The sequence below is a fragment of the Manacus candei genome, unplaced genomic scaffold (genome assembly GCF_025592945.1).
Source record: "Manacus candei isolate 608988 ecotype Guabito, Panama unplaced genomic scaffold, ASM2559294v1 h1tg000041l, whole genome shotgun sequence".
Taxonomy (NCBI): Eukaryota; Metazoa; Chordata; class Aves; order Passeriformes; family Pipridae; genus Manacus; species Manacus candei.
Window position 1 is genome coordinate 5,382,137 of NW_026138089.1, and position 19,779 is coordinate 5,401,915.

Sequence of the window (19,779 nt, forward strand, 5' to 3'; positions counted from 1 at the left end):
GGCTGAGTGTCATATACCTGTTTTACCTGCAAACAAAATGAACCATGAACAGTTAAATGTTTTTCTGAGATCCCTAAGACAAGCTTTAATTTTCATTTCCCTGCTCTGGCCCTTAATCCATCTGCAAATAGTCTACCTGATACTATCAATACATGTAAGTATTTGGAAAGATAATCCAATTTACACTGACAATGGAGTCAGTGGAGATATGTGAGTTCAGTGGATCTAAGACAGCAAAGACTTGGGTGTTTAGCCCATGCAATGGTAACACACAGATGAACTTGCTTCCTCCTTTCACCAGCAATACTTAAGATTGATGCAAGGGCAGTGGATTTGTCCAAACAAACTGAATACCATTACTCAACAATCAGACACTCTATCTTCTTGTGAATCATAGTGACTTAATAATTGAAAATAATTCAAATGCAAATTAAAAAGTACTTTTCAGACAAAAGTAAATATTTTCAGATAAACTACTTGCTGAAAAGAGTCACTCAAGGGTACTTCTGAATTCAAGTTTGGTGAATACACATGGTTGCTACATATGTAATCAAACTCACTTCGTTTTTACATTTCAGAAAAAGTTGATGAATTTCTGCATATATGCTGCTAAATAATTAAAGCCAAACCAGATTTTTTAAATTACATTGATGATTATAATTTATTATTCACATATACACGTGGCTGAAAGAGAAGCATAAATTCACATAGATATTAAATATTGTACATACCTCACACAAGGAGTGATACAGGTTTCATGGTTGCAACTCAGGATAAATTTATGTTTTTACAAAAGCAAACTGAGAAGAGAATCAGGCATTAGGAGTGCATAGTGCAAGCTGAGAGAGACATATAATATTAACATATTGTCATATATTAATTATATATTATATCCTATATATTACATAAATTATACATTACACGTGGAGAGATATTTACAAATCAAGAGCTACAATGTCACAAAACAAGTCAGAAGAAGAATCCAGGTAGTAATTTCCATTATTCCCAGCCAATTACTTTTCTGTTCCTAGGTTTGTTGTATCTTAAGACAAGCACTTTTGAGATTTTTGGTTTCCAGCTATTAACAGTGACAATAAATTCCAATCATACAGGACTGCTTGAAGTCTCCTTTTGTCCCCCTAGTCTCATCACAATAGCTCGAAGACAGTGCTGAAACATCTGTTACCAGGATTAGATAAGTTACCAGGGCCTAAAGGATCTACATTTTCTGTATTCTTACATCTTTATATTTCAATAGCTGCATATTTTAAACCATAATTATGTTTTTAATGGAATGTTGGAGAACCAGTGCATGTAAAAGAAATCTGAAGGGTCAACAAATTTAAAGTAAATGGAATTAGAGATAGTCAACTAAATTGAGAGAAATACATTTTATCAGCTTTGCAGCAAAATGGCCATTTTTTTCTGGCTTCATGTAAAACAAAGAGCCATTTTTTCATTATACTATCCTTTTATTCCACAGTATCTTTGGAGAACCAAAGACCGTTGTTACAGCCATCCTGCTCTCCTTCAAGCAACTCTCCTTATGCAAAGCTCAGCAAAATGTATCTTACTGAAGCAAGTTCCATGTTTCCACGTCCATTTCCATTTGAATGGACCTTTCTGAATAAAGAGGACTGAATAAAATTCCTCTTAAGACCTCAGTGATGCTTTGGCAAACCAAAGAGAGTAATACACAGTGGCATAAAGAAGTTTCTGCTCAATATTTGCTGGAGGTACAAGGGACCACCATTGGGCCTTTACTGAAATGCAAAACAAAATTATGTCAAACATTAGTGCTGGGTATTTTGCATCTTTGCAAAAATTAACCTATAAACAGTACAGTAACCAAAGAATGAGATAATTTAGAGAAAATAATTTATCACACAGAAAAGATCCTAAAAATAAAACCATGTTCTTTCCAAAACACAGGAGTAGGTCCAATTCTATTTCCAAAAGATAAATACAAAGAATTAATTTCATCTATGTTCAGAAGATTTGTACGAGACCTATTAATCACTCAAATAAGTCCTCAAAACAAACATTTAACTCCACAAACTATGTATAGACTTTCTCCTGAGCTTTTGCACAAGAATGAAGTATACTTGAAATACAGATGTTATTATTTGGAAATTTTTTACCCTGAATAATATAAGCATTCAGGACCTTGATAAATTTTAATTTAATCTTGGAGGTAATATATTTCAGAAAATTATGTAACATCCAAACTTGTGGCAGAGCCAGCCTAAGTTTGAAGTTGATAAAAGATAATTTACAAGAAAAAAAATCACCATGGAAACATCCCACCCTCGGCCACAAAAAGCCTCCCAGACAAGTTTAGGGACTACAAAAAGGTAAGCCTGGCAAAACAAGATTATCCAACAACACAAAACGTAATGGCTTCTATGATAAAAACTTGTTTAATTCAGTTGAGTAATTCCAGTTAGAAAATCTATTAAAAAAAAAATAAAATCAAGTTTTGTGAAAGACCAAAAACTTTTAAAAATACATTCCAAACTATTTGAGGAGACAGGAAGAGAAGGGTAAAAGAAACATAAATTTCCTGGCACTTGAGGCTTTATGCACTTCTTTTTTTATCTCAGCCATCCAGTATTATAGGTTGTTTAATATTTAATATTGAGAACTATTTGACCTAGGTAGAAACAAGAAGTTGATTTTCTGCACAGAGAATTCAGAATGTCAGTCAAATTACAAGTAATGGCAGTTCTGAGGTTTATTAAAACTCCTGTGGTTCACTTAGACAAAGAGGTTTCTGGCTCCACTGAGAATGACGTATTAGTGGTAAAGTGGGCAGAGTTCAACACTGCAGAACAGGGGAGTAAGTTATAGAATTAAACTGGGGAAGAAAATCTCCTTTGATACACCAAAAGCAGGTTGCTTTATTCAAAACATGATGGTATCTCATATTTTCCTCTGCCTTTACACCATCCATCTCTTATTTTGCAGCTGAGATGCACATACTTTGTTTAAAAGATACAGCAAAGCCAAGAACAGAGTTAAGAAAGGACAACTATGAACACAAGTTTTCCTCTAAGGAAAAGAAGAAAAAAAGTGTTGTTGGGGGTGAAAGGACTTGGCATAAAAGATAAAATCTTTTTAGCTTTCACAGTACGTACTTTTCCTAGTATGAGAGAGATACACATTGCAAACCATACACTGGAAAAGTGATCCCTGATAAAAAAAGATTCTTCTCTGTTGCCTTACCAGTTACACAGACCTAGGAATCAACAGGGGTATAGCAACCTCCTTGGCTTATTTTAACAGTTCATGTTGTGCTAAAAGTCTTGCCACACATTTAATGGGGAGCCACTAGAGTCAGTGTCAACTTTCAGAGGTTAACGCAGCTTTTTTTGCAAATTAAGTTTTAAAAAATGAAAAGCAAAAATGTGAAATGTTCCCAGAATGAGAATTTGCCTGCCAAGATCCGCACAGACTTATTTTTTTATGGACAGGTTACAACTCCTTTAAAATGTTTATTTAATGAAAATACAAATGTCAGTAGAATTTAGAGATTGAGTGCCATAAATAGAGAATTGAAAGGTTTAATTGTCCTTTCCAGGTGTTCTCTTCAGATTGCTTTCCTTGGCAACACTTCCTTGTAGTTTCCCGTAATGCTGATTAGCACCTTGGTCTGGGCTTTTGGGTATGTGAGCCTTTCACCACTCTCAAGTTTTTTACAATTCAAGGATCATTGTCCTTTGCTCGGCCAAAAGGATGTTTTATTCTGAGGGAAAGCAGAGTGTTAGCAGCATTTACTTCTCACAGTGTCACAGTCAGGCTGAGGCTGGAGGACATCTCTGGAGACAGTCCAGTCCAAAGTCCTGCTCAGAGCAGGGGCTGCCGCAGCAGGTTGCCCAGGACTGTATCCTGCCGTCTTCTGAACATCTTCAAGGGTAGAGACTCCACAAGCTCTCTGGGCAACCTGTTCAATGTTTGATGACTCTCACCATAAAAAAAAAATCTTTTTCTTATGTTTCAATTGAATTTCTTGCATTTCAGTTTGTGCTCCATTCACCTTTTACTCCAACAGGTAATAATGAAGGCTCTTAACTCCACAGAATGGAGTGTTGCATGAACACATATGCAGAGGGTATTGATGGGCTGATCATCCAACAGAACAGAATGTTCATCCTGCTGCTACATATAATCATTCACTCTTCATGTAAGAAACATGAAATTTCGTTTAAGATTTCTCATTTCTTTTGGCCTGAATACCTGACAAATTGCCTTCCACCTTTAGCCCATTGTGGAATGTGAATGCAATAGGGACATTGAGGTGGAACACAGTCTGACATGACATGGCTGTGTGTTTGCAAGCAGGACCCCGCAACATTCAGCAGGGCCAAATAACATGGTGAACATAAATATCACTTGTCATCAGTAATGATACAAGAAGTGAAATGCATATTTCACTAGCAGGTGAGGCTTAGAAGTTAACCACAGGAATACAGATTTTTTTTTGTTATTACTATTTTAATATCCTTCCTGTACCTTCAGTAGGGAAGATTTTTCTTTCTTTCTTTTTTTTTTTTTTTTTTTTTTTTTTTTTAATGAAGAAACTACTAAAATCAAAAGGAAATCTTACCTGGGTGTTGTACTTAGTATTTGACAACATGTGTAAAAATCACAGCTGGATAGACTAAACCTCCTTATTTAATGATTACATATCTAAGAGATTTCTTTTACATATTAGTTCAGTCAACATTCAGCAAACACTGTGCTCATGGTACCCACACCTATATGCCACTTTCTGACAAGAGAATATTAATAAGTATTTATTCTATTAGAATGTTAGATAGATGTATCTACTCCAAGGACTCTTTGCAAGATACAGATTTATTGGTCAGGCACAAATTTTTAACAAGACAACCTCTTTTTCACAAATTAAGCTCTCAACTTTGTGCCTAATATGTGCAGTTTTAAGATGAGACTTTGGATCCTCCTCCCTTGATATGTTCAAATCCTTTCAGCATCACAGCTAGTCCATATCATTTCCATGTCCTAAAACTGCTCACTCGTTTAGGTCTTTGTAATGCTGAAAGCAGAAGATAGGCTGAAGGACTCATAGATGATTTTATTTAATCTTCAGTGTTATCATCAGTTAAAAAACACCTAACCTACTTTTTCCCTAGTTATCTGTCATTTACACGACTCATAACTACTACATGATATTATAGAATAGGACATGAGTGATTTTTGGGAAGGACTATATTTATATATGAAGCAGAGAATTGTAACCATTTTAACTGCTTTTTGTACCTCCAATCAGTTTCTGGTGTCCATAGAAACCTGTAGCATGGCAATGAAGAAGACAGAACCCCACAAAATTCAGAGTCATGGAAATTATCATAAAGTCTTTTTTGCTTTGATTTTAGATCAATTAGGTTTCATATAAAAGGTGTTATGTTAATGTGATTCACTGAAACAGCCATTCTCCTATCTTTATGCTCCCTGGGATTGACCATATACACATCATAGGGCAAAGCAACCTCCAATCCTGCCCACTAGAGATAGTGAAGGAATAGGGAGGAGCAAGAACAGGACAAGTCCGTCCTGACAAGCATCTTTGTGAAACAACATCAAACCTTTATAGCATAAATGAAAAGGCAAACAGACCTTACTTCTCCCACTATCTCCCCTCTCCCCTTTCCCTTGGTGGTTACATATGTTTTTCTTCCTACTGAGACATGAATTACATCATCAGAACAAATTCCATTTAGATACATAAATTATAAACATGAAATGAATACCGCAATATGACACAGAAATGTCTAATCTCCCTAGGAAACATGTATACACATACACACGAAAATAAAGAGAGGAAGAGTTTAAATCAAAAATAATAATAAATTCCAAACCACTTAGAAAGCATAATATGAAATTCTGGTTAAGATGAAGTTAATGTGAATTTAGACCCTGACTTTGTTGGAGTCACTGGGGTTTCTATATTCAATCTGGTTGAATACAGGTGAAAATAAAATGCTTTAATTGTTAAAACCTTGAAATACAGTTTTTCTCCACTAGGAGGATGCATGGCCAAACTTTATATCAACACCAGTTTATGGTATCCATGCTCCTATTTTCTGGAGAATTCCAGGTCCAGAAACTATTAAGCTACTAATTTTACTTAAGATGTTTTAATACGATCAATTTTTTCTGGAGACAGAAGATTTGACTCCTTCTCTTCAAGGGATGATCATTCTCTTAAACCTGCATTTATCACCTGCTGTTCCTACTAAACCAGTGTTCAGTATTGCACGAGCACACAATAAAGGAGGCATTGAGCAGCCTGAATTAGCACAACCCTTTTTTTTTTTTTGGCATTTTCTCAAAAGCATAACAAACTAGTGGAATTGAAAAGTTCTCTATTATTCAGTTATTCATTCTTGTTCTTCAGACCTGCTCAATTCTGTGTTTTCTTGGTAAGTGCATACGAGTTTGCCTTTGGCTTCCATGGAACACTGCCCAGATCTTGTGTAGTCCTAGAACTATATAGATGCCATGCTTGTATCTGAGTGATTATACATAGATTTCAGGGACTTTTCCAGCTAAGCACAGCTATACAAGTACACTGGGAATGAAGTTTTTAACTTAGTCTGGGTTTTTAGGTCATTACAAATCAATTCTGTTTAGTTTCTCTGTATGGTACTGGACACTACCCAGTTGTATGTAATACACAGTTTAAATAAACAATTAGAGATATAAATTAGGTAGACTGTTTTCCTTTTGTAAATTACACAGTGTTTTCTCATAGTAAATGAATTTGGTCTAAGAGGAAAGAGAATAGGTATTTTGAGGTAACTCCTCTGCCCACAATTACATTTCAGTGCTTGAAAATTCAGCAACCAGCTGATTTTTATCCCAAAGAATATATCATTTGTCAGAGCTGTTGGGTAGACTGTGCTGGTTTAAAGGTAAACCAGCAGGGGAAATGAACTCAACTCAAAAGAGAGATTATAAGTCAGAATAACAATTTAATAAAATAATACAATAAGTACAATTATACAGACAAACAATTGGTTTTAACCCACAAACCCCAAATATATAACCCAGCACCTTGGGCATGAACAGAGTGGTGTTCTTTGGGCCCCCTGAGTCCAAAGGAAAAAGTGAGGGGAAAACTTGTTGGTGAGAGTGCTGTTGCAGTCTGGTCAAGAGTGGTGATTGCAGTCTGGTTGAGGGTGGTGGTCTCAGTCTGGTTGAGAGTGATGAGCTGCAGTCTTCCTCTGGATCCCACAAGTGGTAAAAAGGTTCCAAAACTCCAAGTTTATATATTCTCCAGTTCAGGCAGGAATGCTCAGTCCTTCCCTCAGAGCGGGGAATTCCATAAAAGGGTATGAGGACAGGAACATATTCCTATCTTGCAGGCCTCTACTGCTAACAATTTCTGGAAAATGGCATGGAAGGCTATAGAATACACAGTTTTGGGTTACACCCACACCATGATGAACTGGTCTCAGCTGTCCTAACTAGGACATAGGCAAACTTCTGTACACTGGTAACTATTCACACAACAAACAACAGAGAAAGCTTCCTAACTCTGCACTACCGTCAGGTAAGGTGCCCATGGGTAAGTTGGACTTCAGTTTCCAACATCATTCAACTTTTTAGCCTTTCTGAGGAGACACCACTAAGCCACATTATTGACCTCCAAACATCCAGATCAGAAGTGAAGGAGAAGGAGATATAATTCTCACAGGTGGTATAAGCTACGTCCTTAAACCTTTAGGGAAGTGAAATATATTCCACTAAGCAAGGCAGAGAAAGAAAAATACCTCCTGTTTTTTCTTATGTGAGGAATTACAAAAGCACCGGCCTTGTGTTCCACTAGATGCCAGCTCCAAAGCATCCAAAGCCACCACTGATCTAAGCAAAATGAAACAAATCTCTTCATCTAGCTCCAGCTCTTCTTTACAAGTACTTCTCTAAAATTATGCTCATCATGTGGACTCATCACACTCTGCATCCTCAGGAAGACCTACTGACTGTGGAGTTTGTAGAATTAGCCCCGTCTTATCTTTTCAGTAACACCGAGAAGAGTTGTTGCCTAAAGCTCCTAAAGCACATCCCTATCTCATCTCTGAAAAAACTGACCACTTCGGAAGCCAAAAGTAAACCTGCTCCTCATCCAGCCATTAAATAAAAATTACCCTAAACAAAAACTGATAGTTTATTGAAGTTTTAAGCATGTGCAACTAAAATGTAATAACTCATTGAAATTAACTAAATTCCCCTCAATTAGTTTGGTAAGTCAAAGTAAATCCTGTACCTTGAGCTGAAAAGCCGCTTTCTGTATTTTCAAATTTGTATTCAACTTTAAAAAAAAGCAGACATGACAGCAACTCCTCTGTTCTAAGCTCTAAGCTTTTCTTCATTCAGACTCCCCAAAACTGAGCAAGAGGCATATGCCACAAAAGAATGTGTAGAAACACTTCTATATTATACAAGCAAGAAGCTATACGTAATCGCTATGGATGTGCTTTCCCAGCTACGCCCTTGGAACCAAGCTCTTCTCAGCAGTGTCTAATGACCAAAGCTCCTCCTCACATGCAGGGAGTAGTTCCTAAAAATTTTGGTATTAAATAAGTCACTGAAAATGCTGCATTTTCAGAATATGTTTCATTCCAAGCAATTAAAAAGGGGAAGAGGAGGGCCACAGCTTCAGCTTACTGCTGACCTGGTAGCTAAGTCAATTTACGATTTACAAAGTTCATTTACACTACCAACTGAAAGTATCAATCTTACTGAAATTAAATGAAGGCTGCTAATTCTGAAAAATTACGGTTCGTTAGGGCTTAAGGTGAACCATACAAGAAAAAAGGCTATTTCAACACCGAACAAGTTGCCCATCAGAGAATTTGAAACAGTTTATCCGGAGCGGTAGTTCCCTCCGCCCGAGTTTGCTGTGTCCGGGCATAGTGTCCCCACGCTTACTGCTCGCTGCCTCCAGCCTGCCGCGGGCCACCCACTCTCCTCCTGCGCTGCTCACAGCTCCCGGGACACCGCCCGCACCCGCGGGGCCGCCGGGCGGGGCCGAGCCCGCCAGGCCGAGGGGGCGCGGGGGCCGCTCCCGGGCAGCTCCGCCGCCACGCCGGGTTCCCTCGGCTTCCCGCAGCACCTCCCTTGCCTGCCTCCGCCCCCTGTCCAGCGGCTGCCACAGCTGCCGGGGCCGCTGCCGCCTCTGCTGTGCCCAGTGCTGAGCGAGCGGGGCGGGACGGGACGGGACACAGGGACAGCACAGACGGGACGGGACAGGACGGGCGGCACGGACAGGACGGGCGGTCGCCCGGCGCCAGGTGAGCGGCTGCTCGGCTCGCGGGGCTCCCGAGGGCGAGGAGGGACCGGCAGCCCGGCGGGCTGCGGGGATGGGAGTCGCCCCGAGCCGGGCGGAGGTGAGCGGCTCTCCGGAGCCGGGCGCCAGAGGTTCCCCGGGGCTGGGCTTTCCCGCTGACCGTGCCCGGAGGGACGAGCGGGGTGATGGCGGAGGGGTCCCGCGGGGGCGGCGGTGGCGGGCGGAGGGAGGGAGGGAGGCAGACCGAGCAAGTCGGATGGCTCCGACCTCCGCAGCGCAGACCCGCGGCTGCCGCTTAGTCACAGATCCGTCTCCCGGAGTGGCACTTGCGGGTGTCGCCGGGCCGAGGGAAGCGCGGCCCGGGGGGTCCGTGGAGGGAGGGCAAGGGCCGAGCGCTGCGGGGCCGTTGTGACTCGCGCGGGGCCGGTGCGGGGCCGAGAGAGCCCGTCCGGAGTCCGTGCTGAGGGCACCACGCAGGTAACATTTCTCCGTGCTGCCGGTGGGGAGGTTTCCATCATCTTTCCAGTCGTCTTTTAAGCGCTTAATCAGCGGCGAGAAATTTTCAGTAGCGTGTTTAAATTGGCCTAGAAAGTAAATGATTTTGACGGACGCGTCAGTAGGGTTTGAATGTGGTTTACGAAAGAACCGGGGCAGCGTCCCGTTGGGGACTGTTTTGCTCGGCTGGGTCGGGGTTTGCTCTCACACGCGTTGTCTGTGGGAACGAGTGCAGAGAATATACTCAGCTTAAAAGTTTTTTCTGCTTCTTTCACATGCTTTCTGCAAGGAAACCTACATCCCTGAAAGTAAGATGTCTTCAGAGTCACCTTTTGTGCACAATAATTATTCCGAGGAGTTTATTTGTCTGGGGTTTTGTCACCTCTGCTGGCTAAGTGTATCAGAAGCATCCTTTTTCGACTGAGTTTATGTTTGCTTTGCAAGTGTATACATTTTGTCATTCGTGGGTAGTACTTATAACAGCACTGAACTCTTGCTTTTACTGTGTTACTATCTTGCATTGATTTATGTGGAAATGTAGAAGAAATGCTTGTAAACTAGTTCAAGGTATGCTTATCCAGCAAATTAAATGTGTGATTGTACAGGCCCAGGCTGGGTTTGACTTGTATGAAATCACAGAGTCAGTAAGGTTGGAAGGAACCATTGTGGGTCATCTGGTCCAATCTCCCTGCTTAAGTCAGTTATAGTAATGCTGAAAGTGTGATAGAATGAGCTTCAACATGAACCAAAATAGAGTTTATAACCTCTAACATGCAGATCTAAGTGTTATTCAATCCCAAAGCAAATTAGTTGGGTCTTCAGCTCTGTCACATGTGCTGAAAAAATAAAGCTGGTATTATGTGTCCCTACTCAGGACACGTTTCTCCTTTTTGCTTGCATAGGCTAACAGTGAACACCATCACCAGATGAGAGCTGCGCAAGTTGATATTCCTGCTCTTAAGCTTTAAAGTTTAAGGTTATGCCTGAGCTGGAAAGCATACTCCTGTAACTGTTTCCATGGGGGAAACAAGTGGGATTTGTTCCTCTGATGGGTGACCAGTGATGTGTTTGTGGGATTAAACTAAAGAACAGAAAACATGTCTTTGCTTAGAAGGATCTGCAAGCACTTGTCTTCACCGTGGAAGCACACTTACAACTTAATGATGAAAGCAACCTCCAAAGCTAAATGCTTTGAAAGAGGGTGTAGGAAAGAAAGTGCATGTAAACAAACTTGCTTAGATACAAATTTGAGCCACAAAATTTTCTACTTTACTCTGTAAGATAGTATTATGTTATGTCTGCTGTGGCAGTCAGACACCAAGTGAACTAATGTTATTGATATCTTTATTAATATTACTTTAGCAGCTTAAGGTAATTCTGTAGATCAAGTGGAAGTTGTGAGCATGTTTTTTTTCTTCAATGCCTTCCAAATTTAATGTTAAACTCTATTTCTAATACATCAGAATAATACAGAAACTGGCTCAAATTACGGCCAGCTGGAGAGAGATAAAGGACTAAATTCCCATTCTCAAGTTAATTACTCAATTTATATGGGTTTTGTGCTGTGAATGCTTTTAGTCAGGTGTTCCACTGATAACTGCAGAGAGTTGGCAGATTGTGAAAGTTTTGGACTTCATGAGAGAATAACTCTTCTTACATTTGGACAATTTTTAGTTCTTATTATGTAACGTGATCAGTGGCCTTGGCAAACAGAGTATAGGTTTAAAACTGATCACTACACTTGAGTTTGGAATTTTGTGTTTTCAGTGGAACACTAGATTAGATTATTTGAAGGCCAAAATAAGGGTAGCTCATACAATTAATCTTGTAGACTTCAACATGAATAAGGTATTTGGCCTGAACTGTTAGCTTTCTGATAAATGGCAAGTTTAGTAGTGCTTTTGTATCTAGGTTCAGTTAAAAGCTTTACTCTTTTCCAGATGCATGGATTTAGAGAATATTCATTTGCTGGTGGGTGCTACTCATCTTATGAACATAAAAAGAGTGAATCATTTCATTAGATAGGTTCTCAGAATTATGAGTATCTTATTCTTTCCAGTCATGAATTGCTGAAGTTACAATTTGGAAAGGATCTATAATTGTTCTATGAAAAGGATAGGCTTGTGTAACTATATGTTAATTAATAGGACTCAATTATTTGGGAGTCTTGCATTCCTTTTGTGTTCAAATTTCAAATACCTTTGAAATTTATTGTTGTTCAGGATGGAAAAACGATCCTTTGTAGCTGACATTATATCAAAGACAAAAAAAATGGATCTCAAGCTCCTCCCTGCATGATTTATCTTCAGCTATGAGCTGAACATTTTGTGTACCACAGGTGAGTGTTACTTACATCAGCTTCAGGACAGTTTTATTGCAGGTATTACGTAGTGGAACTGATACAAGATTTTAGGAGTGTGTCTGGCATTTCAAGTCCCAGACTTGGCATTTTCTGGTTTTATCTATTTTTATTCTCTGCACTTTTGTCAATGAGCACTGTAGCCCAGAAATATAATTATTGTTTGACACAACAGCTGCTTTTCAGCTAGTGCCTTATAAAAACAGTGACTTTTTTCTTCCCTTCTAGGTCTTCTTCTGCTGGCTTATCATCTCATAAGTGTTCTTATCATCTCATAGAAAAAACACAGTTCGTAACATGATTAATTTATTTTTGTTTAAAAGAAAACCGTACAATGTCAGTTATACTAGGTGGAGCAGTATACAGAAAAGAAATAGTTTATAAAGTTCTCCAGTCTACTTAAAATATTTTTTCACTCTTTAGAATGTAGAGAAAATTACTAGAATTTATCACATTTTTGTTTTCTGAAATTTGCATGAGTACCTCAAGTGATGCCTTAGTTACCAAAAAAGAACAGCCACTCACAAATTAAGCACTGAGTATGTTCTCATTTATACTGTTCCTTAAAGGAATCTTTGAGGAGTTAAGATCTCAGAGATCCATCAGTAGGTTTGCCAGAAGTTGTCATGTTTGACAAGATGTGACACATTTAGAAATGGTAGAAATAGTAAGACAATGAGTAATGTGAGTATGCTCATTATAGAGATGTTATCGTGCACACACAGCAAAACTCAATGTCTTTTTACTGATGCTTTTAGTGTTTTAAATCTTCTCATTGTAAGTCTCTTTCTTTAGAGAAAAAATTACTGTGTCCCTCTGCCTGAATTTATTAGATATCTGGGCATGCTTGACTGTGAATGTTGCCAAATTCCATGTTTAATTTCCAAGTTCCCAACCAGACTTTGAGTATCTTTCTTTCTTTTGCACCAAATTAATTATGGACATAAGCTGATTGAATGCTTTTCTGATGGACTTCATGTTTTGAAGTGACTTTTTTCCATCATTACTTATTCATAGCATAGGCCAAGTATTCATATAACTTGAATTAAAAATGCTTTCCCTTTTTCATCCTTATCTGTGTTTCAGCAAGTCAGCATGTGGTTTATTTCTAAGAAGGCTAATTAGTTTTTTTTGTAGAGGTGGTGATGATGAAAAAAGCCATGTGGAGTGTAGTTGTACAAAGTACATTTTTTGAGCTGATGTGATTGTGGGGGCTACACACAGAAATGGTTCTAGTTTAAATAAATTTTTCTGAAATTGGTTTGAAGTCATCTACTCACCTGTGTGATGACTTTCAAGTGTTTGAGAATGTTTATTGACTAACTTGTTTCATTTGTAGTAGTCTAATGTGGGCTCCAGTCAGAAATCTGACCTCCTTTCTTTCCCTAACAATTGATTATGGGGTTTGTCCTGGCAGTGGTACCATCTCCTGTTCCCTTACATGGACTTATATTGACCCTAAGAAGGAGGAGTGCTAAAGGAGGATCAGAATGCTGTTCTGGCACAACCCTGTTTACTAGAATGTCTTAATAGAGGTCCCCTAGATATTTACTCCATGGCACTGAAGTGCCAAAGTGACTATATTTCCTTAGGCTGTGTAGGGTAGCAATGCCATATCCCAAAACAGAGTTGTAGCAGGACTTTGGAAGGTGCTTGCTTCAGTGCACACATCTTTCCAAACTGATGGGTTTTATTTCTTCAGTACAAACTATTAGTTTTGGTCAGTGGGCTGTTGAAAAAGAGTCTGAAAGAGTCTGCGAGGTTGTTTAAAAGAAAAAAAAAACTAACCAGAAACCTCCACTAAATATTGTGCTTCTGAGCTTCAAGAGAAATTTTAACAGCTCCAAGTGCAAGATCCAAGAGATCTGTTAAGTCCATAAAGTGAGGCCTAGGATGAAATCACAATATAATTTCTTTTTTAGGGTGTTGCTGTTCAAGCCAAGGGAACATGGAAAGGAGAGTGGAGATGAGTGAGCAGAAACCACTATTTACTTTTTCTTTTCCCCCACTTACAGTAAGATGAAACTTTCAGAACTCATTTTTGAAAAGTAGGAAAATTGAAAGCATGAGCTGGACAGTCTTCTTTCTGGCATGCCTGGCCCTGCTTGATTTTCACAGCCTGCTTACATTACTCACCTATTTGAATATTTGAGCTTTAGGAAAGTCTTTGTCCTTCCCTCTTTATCTCTGCAGCAAATTCAAGTCCTGTAACTGAATATAAAGGCTTTCCAAAACTTTTTGTCTGCTTTTTTTTTTATGCTTATACCTTTGTACACCCTTTCTCATGGCTTTACATGGCTCAAGGTGCATGTCTAGTGTTCCTTTAATCTTATTTGATGCACCTGTAATGTGGTCTTTGTTGTATTTGGAGTCTTCTACGCTGCAGAACACGTTTTGTGGTTTCCTCCTCCATTAAACCAATATACCTTTAAACCCTAAGTATTATTAATGAAAATGTAAACAACCTGAAGTTGAAATAACCAGACTTGTGACAAACATAACTACTTTTATTACATCTCTGCTTCTCACACATCACCTTGTAAACTCTTTGAAGTGGAAACCTGCTGAGGTGTTGTCACTGAAGGGCTTTTTAGTTTGCTCTGGAAGATTTAATGGAGTGTGGGCTCTCGAGGGAATATACAGCACAGACAAGGATTTCCTGGATAGTGTAAAACTTTTGTAAGAGCTAGAGAGAGGCCTCTTGTTCATCTGCCAGGTGGCAATTGCATATGAAGAGGTGAAACGTTTCCAATGTGGATGAGAGGGAACAAAAACTTGCTTGTTATTGTCCCCTGTTCCATTTTTGCACTACATATGACACAAGTTGCTGTACAACAGAATTAAGTACCAAAAGTGCTTTGTTTTGGCACTGATGTCCATGATGGAGAGCCATCCCATAGCATACCACACTCCTGAATTCACTTACGCAGACCTTAGTGATTAAATTTGCACTTTTACATGAATCTAAGGGGAGATCTATGAGTTAGACTGAAGGCAGACCTTGGCTTGCACAGCTTGATAGTTGCAAAATAAAATATATTAAAAGGTCTTTCTGATGCCACTATCCTGCAGCATTGAAAGACTAAACAAAAGAATGGATTTCTCAGAGGGTTCTTCCTCCAGTTTAGTTCTATTAAGAAATGGACCACTGAGCCATGAGTTTTGCAGGTGACTGATGTCTGTAGCTAAGTGGCTTGTTGCTCTCTGTAAGCCAACTTATTAAAAAGCAAAATATTTACTATCTTTGAAAGCAGTAAAGATTTATGTCAGGAGGACATCTTTGGAAAGTCCTCGAGCACATTACCATTACAATCTTAGAAAAAACTGATGTTCTATGTAAAGTGACTATATGTAGAACACATATGTATGCCTGTTTTTACAGCCGTGATTAACACTGGAGAAAATTAATGAAAATCAAGCTATTATCAGACAGTAATAATCCTAATAATGCTGTCTTCTGGAAAAACACATTACCCCCCCCCCCCCCCCGAACAACATTTTAAAATCAATGGTGCTACTTCTGCTGTTAAGTCAGTGAATACTGTGTGTGCCAAGATTCACAGTGACATAAGACTTTCCAACATAAGCGTCCTCCCTATTACATCTCGGTTGCTTCAGCCAAAATTTAAAAATAACATACGAACTTGACTACATTTTGGTTCCAGTCTGGAAAATATAAAGGGTTGATGGAAGAAGTCTACAGTCTTACATTTTTGAAAGTAATTAAAGACATCAAAAAGTTCTCATACCTGGGCAGTATAATTTGTTTCTCTTACTCTTTTTAGCCTTCTGTCTCCTGGTATAGGTTTGAATAAGGCAGACTGTTACAGAACAGTGGTCAGAAGCTTACCATTCATTATTACCCTCCTCCTCAGCAGTAGCTTCTATACATTTGGGAAATATTTTTATTGAAATCCAAAATTTTTATAGGGGATAACTACAGAAGACAGAATGAAGCACAGACACTATGACTGAAATAAGTGTGACCTGAACAAAGGAGTTTGAAGTGCAGCAGCAGACAGCACGATTAGAAGTAAATGAATGATTGCTTTGGGTCATAAGTTTCTGTAACCAACAATTTACACATTGGCAGTGAGAACCTGCTCTGACTAAAACTTGGCATAACAGCTTATTAAATGTTAAAGACTACCAGTAATTAGATATTTTCAACAGGAATTGTGAAATTTACATGTATTTTTCAAAAAGTGGTTTAACAAAATACACTACGGAACACAACAGCTGTATTTATGTTTTACACTTTCTTTGGCTTCAATCAAATAGAAAATATATCTGATGTAATACAAGGCAAGCAGTTACTGAAGATAAGTCCTATATGTCTTGATATGTCACCTATAGGTACACACTTGGAAAGCAGTAAAGTAAAATAGCATGGCATAAGCTAATTAGTATTAATGATAAGAATACAGACTCCTTTTTATACCATCTTCCTGTCTTTGCTTCCACTAAATGCTTTAATTTCTAGAGAATGTGATATTAATGCAGAACTGCATCATGTGTAACACAACATACAAAATAACCATCTAATTTTTAAAACTATATGTGTTCATTTGTTTTAAGAAAAGTTCTGTCAATTCTAGTTTGACTTTCAACTTAATAAGATGGTATGAAACGTTGTGAAACCCGGGTGCTAATACTATAAGATTGTGATTGGTCAAAATAGAGCACTCTTCATGGAGAACAAACAAGAGAGGGCAGATTTATGCTTGAGCCTTTATTTTCTCAATTTCCATCTTTTCTGCTGCCCATAAAGAAATGTTTTATATTCTTGTCTACTTCGGACACTTAGCTCTTTGTAAATAAAAGTGACTTCTTGTAAGTGAGAAAGTAAAGACAACCTGTTACATCTTTACCTGTAGTCTGTGCATAGAATTCTTTCCCACTCTTGGGTGGCTCAGTAACTTGTACTTGATTAGATTTGCTTGATTTACAAGTGAAAATTTTTCATCCAACTGCAAAAACTATGCATATTCATGCTCCCTGAGTCATCTGTTATAAAGAACAATAAAAGTGTTCATTTGAACAAATGAACAAAATGAATAACAAATGCAAAGAATCACTTACGCCCAATTCTCAACTATATATTTGCAGTTACATTACTGTTTAGGATCATCAAGAGTAAAGCTTTAGGATTCTAATACAGAGAAAGACTTAAGTTTAAGAGGAACATAGTGGCTATGGTGAAGTCATATTTTATATCTTGGTGTATTTTTCCTTTAAAAAAATCTATCAAAGCATCTTTTTCTTTAGTAATGGCTAAACAGCATTGTTGCAAAAAGAAAGGAATACCAATGCTTTTTTCCCAACTCTTTTAATTGTATATTTTATCCAGACTTGGAACAATCTTGAGCTAGTGTAAATGTACAAAGTCTTGCAAAAAGTCAATTGAGCTGTGACCATGTCAGTATTTCACTTTATACATTTACTCAGTTTCCTGCTATCTGGATTTTATTGCTTTCCCTGTGATATCAATCTTCATTCATAGCTTCAAATAGTTTCAAAGTTCTTAATGTGACTGTGTTCAGTCAACAAGAAGCTCACATCTGTCCCCACTTGTCTTTGCTTGGGCCCATCTCAGGAAGTGAGAACAAAAAAAGTGGTCAAAAAACCCAGATGAAATAAAACCCTAAATGTACAGAAAGTATTTATTACGGCCTTCCATTTAAACACTGGACAAATATTAGCAAAGCTCACTCCGGAAGAGTTAGAGTAAGGTCCATTCAAACTCCTAAGGACTACATAGTGCTCAGGCAGAACTGGAGTCAGAACAAGGAATTGCTTGGCTCCTGTCCTCAAATTTAGACTGCTGTAATGCAGTTGTTATTTCTGGTGGATGGGACACTAACATTATTGCCCAATGAGATCTACCAGACCAAATAGAAGGCATGCTTGATGGTTCAGGAATAAACCTTTGTCTTGTCAGCTCATTTCATGTGTATGTGTTTGCAGAACTGAGGCTTAAGGAGAAAACTAAATGCAGGGAATATAGGAGCATTCCAAATCAGTATCATATGTGACACAAAGCAAGCAGTTTGCCTCAGTACTTGCTGGCATCAGTGGCTAAACTTGTGGAACTCCATCCCATTCACATTTCAACTCTTGATGTCAATGTAGTAGAGACAAGGTATGCTGGAATTTTTGTTTGTTTTCGTTTCTAAATACATTACTGTGGATAGATGGTTTAGTGTACAAAGGAAGAGATTTCCCCATAACATGGAAGAATAGATGCCCAGCTTGGTTTTGCTTGGAAGTGACCTAATTTGAGACTAGAATGGGAAGTGTGAGTAAGCAGAGAAAGGAAACATGGCTTTTGGATGAGTATCTCTTTTAACCCTAGAAAATTATATTGTAGATGCACAATCCGTGAAGTTGACAGATATATTTAAGCATGACAGTCATCATTATCAGGCTCTTAGAATAATTAATGTAATTGTGCTACTTCATTTGCTGACCGAACAACTTTATTAATATATGATTTTTAGGCATTCAGAGAAACAAGCTGAAGACAGATTTGAACATGTTTCCTGTGGATCTTTAGAAAGCTAGCCTGCCTTTGACATTTCATGCTTTTTTTACTTGTTTTTGTTTCATTTTGATCTGTTCCTGCATGGGATTGTGTGTATTAGCTATGACCACTGTTTTAGCATACAACTTATTTTCTGTCAGTTTTAGTATGTTTGATTTTTGTGGAAGCAGTATTGTAATCATCCAGATCAGTGTTTTTTAATGCAATCTGTATTACCTTTTTTTTTGCTATGTAATACAATGTAATTATTTGAAACACTGGAAACAATGTTGCAGTGCTCTTAATTTTTGAGAAACCTTTGCTTTATGCATCCTATGCTACGTTGTTACATGTGTATAATTTATTGCATGTACATTTAATCAGTTTCCAAAATATCAATCACCTAGCAACTTCACTGTTTCTCAGTTTATTCCTCTAGCTCTTCTCTTGCAGACTTCAGCCCATAACAATCATTTTATATCAACAAATATTTAAATTTGTGTGAATACTTGCAAAAAAACCCCAAAACATTTTAGCCCTAACCTTAACACAAATTTACAGCTCCTGAAAGGGTTCACCATTTACAGTGCCTGAACCTACTGCAGCCTGATACAACATGTACAGAAGCACAGTGCAGTTTGGGAGCAGGAGGATTGCTAACCAGTACACTCATACATGCACCAGACTTGTGATTGCAAAATTAAACTTCTGGTGTCGTGCAGAATGCTCTGTTCTACCATAAAGCTGATATATTAAAGATAGTCAATATGTAAAGGTTACTGCTGTGCCTTTGTTTCAAGAATCAATTACAGAGGCACTTGCAACTATGTATCTCTAAACCTTTTTATGTAAAAATTAATGCATGCAGAGAGCACCAGAATGTTTACTTAATGTTTTTCAGTGTGCAAAATATTCAGATATATCTTTTTTGAAAAGATCTTTAAAAAAATGTGTCATTTCATAGAGCATTATCTCTCATAATAGGAGGCACATTCTTTTTCCAACACCATGTCCTGTTGCTCCCAGTAGACAACCATCACCAGGAAGAAATGTGGGCAAACCAGGTGTTCATGGTATTCTCCATGATCT

The 19,779-nt window shown here is 38.3% G+C and overlaps 1 protein-coding gene across 7 annotated transcripts in view; it reads left to right on the forward strand.

Annotated features, from left to right (window-relative positions):
• Window positions 1–9,114: 9,114 nt before the first annotated feature.
• The window catches only part of ADGRG2 (adhesion G protein-coupled receptor G2), a 64,741-nt gene continuing 54,076 nt past the window's right edge, over window positions 9,115–19,779 (forward strand). Inside the window, exons 1-2 of one of the 7 annotated variants that reach the window (XM_051795118.1) lie at window positions 9,351–9,413; window positions 12,031–12,146. The gene's annotated coding sequence lies outside the window, so the exon portion shown is untranslated. The other 6 variants (XM_051795115.1, XM_051795120.1, XM_051795119.1 and 3 more) reach the window with 6 other exon arrangements.